Source organism: Lupinus angustifolius, chromosome LG18 (genome assembly GCF_001865875.1).
Source record: "Lupinus angustifolius cultivar Tanjil chromosome LG18, LupAngTanjil_v1.0, whole genome shotgun sequence".
Lineage (NCBI taxonomy): Eukaryota > Viridiplantae > Streptophyta > Magnoliopsida > Fabales > Fabaceae > Lupinus > Lupinus angustifolius.
This window is the reverse complement of record NC_032026.1, coordinates 2,503,087-2,507,491: the sequence shown is the minus strand read 5'-3', so window position 1 is coordinate 2,507,491 and position 4,405 is coordinate 2,503,087.

Sequence of the window (4,405 nt, the reverse complement as noted above, 5' to 3'; positions counted from 1 at the left end):
CTTTCAACATTCAAAATGATCTTGTCTCCTCAAGAATTTGTTAATACTTAGTTTATGTTTCTTGTTAAGTGTTTATGTGCATATCAAATCAAATAAAAAACAACCAAAATATGTTCACTCATTATTTGTACATTGACATATTCATATGATTCATTCTATTAGGCAATTCCTTGTGGTTCGATATAACCCTATATTATACTACAACTGAATCTTGAAAGAGGTGTAAATTGTAAAATAGTAAAGTGTTATCAATAAATTTATTTGTTGAAACATCTTTTAATATACAAAAGCGATGAAACTAACTTACTAACTTTTATTTATTGTTATTTACATTCCGCAATTTATTTATTCTCTAATAACAACCTTCCTTAAGGAAGAAGTTTGGTTTGTTAATAAAAGGAACCTAAAAGGGAGTAAATAAATAAAGGTCACTTAACTTTATTTTCTTTTGTTCTTTATTTATTTATTTGTTTCTAACAACTAACTATTCATCACTTTTGTACATTAGAATATCATTAAACCGATGTTGGAATTTATTCCACAAAACTGAGATGATATTCAAAGGTACTTAATAATTATGTAATAGGGGATTGCTTCGATACCATTGTACCTGCATTAGAATTTATTCTAACAAAGCCAAGATGGGGCAAAGAAGGAATACCTTATTCACATGATTATTAGAAGTAAGTTGTAACTGGAATATTCTTGAAACCATTATACTGGAGTTGGAATTTATTTCAAAAAAGCCGAGATGACAAACAAAGAATAAAACCGAGTTCACTTACTTAACAAAATAAAGAAAACACACCAAAGAGAAAGTTTTCGCTTTCAACAAATTGGCGCCGCTGCCGGGGACAATTTGTTGAGGGGGAAAACCTCTAAAAACGCTTTCAACAGTGTGCCCAGTTCTTTGGCAATATGTGCAAACTTTCTGACTTCTGCCTTTTGTAGTGGTTCCAAATCTGCCTTGTAGGTTGGATCTACCACTTGATGATGCTCTAAGACCTCTTGCTCTGCCTCTTTGTCTGGTGTCATAGTTGTTGCTTGACAGATTGATGGAAAACTTTGGTTCCTCAAACATCACTTGTCTTTCTTGCTTGATTAATATTGAGAAGACTTTATTAATGGGGGGAAGGGGATCCCTAAGCATAATCTATGATCTAACATAGGAGAATTGATCATTAGATCCTCTAAGAAAATATATTACATATTCATTTTCCCTATAGGTATTTATGGTGGGAATTAAGGCACAATGGCATTTAACTTCACAGTAGCAGGGTGGGATGGGTTTGTAATTGTCCAATTGTTTCCATAGTCTCTTTATTTGGGTATAGAACTTGTCTATGGACACATTGCCTTGTTTAATTGAATGCATTTCTCTTATGAGTTCTAAAATTTTGAAAATATCACCTTGGTGATATCTCTCTTTTAAATCATCCCAGATTTCTTGTGCACTCTCCATCCACAAAATGCTTTGAACAATGGATGGCTTTATGGATTGAGTGAGCCAGGATACGACTAGATTATTGCTTCTCTTCCAAACATCATACATTTGGTCATGTAGAAGTGGTTTATCTAGAGTTACATTGACAAATTCCATTTTATTTTTGGTCTCTAAAGCCATGGTCATTGCTTTTGACCATGGATGATAGATTTCTCCATTCAGTAAAGAGGATACAATGACAGCTCCTGGGTTTTCATTGGGGTACATGTAATAGGGACTTGTAGGATCAAGAATTGGGTTAATAAGTTGGTTGGTCATTGATTAAAGAAGATCCATATTTGGGATATGGAGAAGTTGATTGTTATTGAAAGATGAGAATGAAACTACTTACAAAAGAAATAAAGGAAGAAAGCGGAATTTTTGTGCAGCATGAGACTTCTTCTCAAGATGATTTGCTCATAATACCATGATGAAATTGTTGAACCATGGCCATAGATTGGAATGTTGTGCAAACAACAGCAACAAATTGCATAAAAGAATGAAGAAAGAAACTTGAGTTTCAATGTATAAACCTTTTATGATTTTCTTTGTTAATTGGATGAAATGATTGCATAAGGAACCTAATATTTATGCCAACTAAGCTTGGCATAACAGAACCAGGAAGAGAAGAGATAAAAACAAAGAATGCTAAAAAAGGAAATAAACAAACTTAACAGAAAACCGAATTTTGAAAAAAACTTCTAAAAAAGGAAATATTCAAGAATCAGTTGGTAGAACAATTTGTGGGATCATTTTTGCTTTATGGGCTTTGATGTGGACCTTCAATATTCTCAATATGTTGTGAGTAATGTGAAATCGTGATTGTGTAACAATTTTAATATAAAAGACCTCAAAGAAGCGAGCGAAAACCATGGTATTAAGATTACTATGTCTAAAGATGGATTTCCTTTAGATCATATTCGTACATTGAGATAGTTTTAAAGAAATTTAATTACTTTAATTTTAAACATATTAGCACACTATAATGATCCAAGTGTAAAACTATTTTCGAACAGTTGTGAAAGTGTGCAACAAATTCAGTATGCAAATAACATTTACAACTTTTGATATATCAGTGATTGTACTAGACCTGACATTATCTATGTTGTCGAATTATTATGCAAGTTTACTAATATATCAAATATAGAGCATTGTCATACTATTGAGAGGGTAATGAGATATCTCAAGAGAACTATGAACTTTGAGTTAGATTATAAAAGTTCGCATGATATCCTTGAAGGATACAATGATGTAGATTGGATTACTTTTTCAAATAATTACAAAACGACTAATGGCTATTATTTAACATAGTTGGAGGGGATATTTCTTGAAATAGACTATTTTGGCTTAGACCACTATAGAATCTGAGATAATAACACTAACAACTGCTAATAAAAAACAAGTTGGCTAAGTGACTTGCTTGCAAATATTCCATTTTTAGAAAAACCAATGCCAAATGTGTTTACCCATTGAGATAGTGTCGTGATTATTGCAAAAAATGGGAATCATTATTATAATATTAAGAAATGGCAGATATACCATTAGTATAGTGTACTTCCAACTACAATTGTTATAGTAGATCATATACATATTGATAAGAGATCTTTTGACGAAATGATTCGTTAGATAAAAAGTACAAAATACTTCAAAAAGAATGAGACTATTTTCAGAGATGGATCAACCTTGATGGTAACCCGACCTAACTGACTAGAGGTTCAAAGAAATATGTTCAATGAGTAATAACTAGTCATGAAGTGATATGAGATAAATATGCTATATAAGAAACATGATTCCTGAAGTAATGAGAGGTTGAGTTAATATAAACTCTTAATGATGTAACACCGTGGATTTTCTGTGTATGTTTTATTAATTATTTATTTTAACAACGATTAATTTTAGAAATTAATCGGTATTGAATTAGACTAAATTGTAGTTGAGTGTTAATCGATTATTTATTTTAACAACGATTAACTTTAAAATGGTAAGATTTACTTAAAAACCACTGATTTAAAAGTATTGATTTTGTTTAAATTGACTAACTTTAAAAATGATAAGTCTAGCTTAATGATCTTATTTTAAAAGGTTAGTTTTAGTAAAAATGTTTTACTTACAAAAAATAATATTTATGAACTATTGAAAAAATGTAACAAAGTATGAATACATGTCTAGAAAGGTTTTGTCTAAGGAAAGACTTGGTATTTAAGGGTGTCTTTACAACCCACCTCTCTTTCCTGGGAACTAGCCTCGTGTATATCCATGGATTACGACATAATTCTGGTCTAAGTTTTATTGAAAATCTTACTTTAAAAAGTGTTATTTGATTGTAAGAATTTCAATGACAAATGATGATTTAAGGATATTCAACCTTGAATCGGGTGGAAGAAAGCAATTAAATTCATTTTAAATCAGAAGTTTTATCTTCGCGTAAAAAATTATTTCGTAAGTATAATTATTATTGTCAATTAACTAATTAACGTTATTTTGGCGTCATGAAGAAAGGAGATCAGATCAACTAAGCTCACCTGTAAACAAAGAACCTAGCGACCCGACACACTCAGGTGAGGGAGAATACATCGTGGCATAGTGGTGTCTAAATATGACACTCGGATCTCCTAAACTCTCTCAAAAGTTTGGAGTTATATTTGTGTATTAAGAAAACTCGTACTTAATCATTTATTTTGCGTGCCTGGATTTTGTATGCATACTTTATTAAGTTGTATGATTAGGATAACTTAAATTATCAAGTATTGTGGTGGCTATCCATAAAGGAACACCACTCGAGAAACTAAAATGCATTGGGATCAAAAACAGCGGAGAGTTTTAATCCAGAAGCCCAAAAGGGCAAGTAAAATGGTCCTGGTAACTGGACCACCTCGCCCGGGAGAGCCCGCCTCGCTTGGGTGAGGGAGAAAACATCGTGAC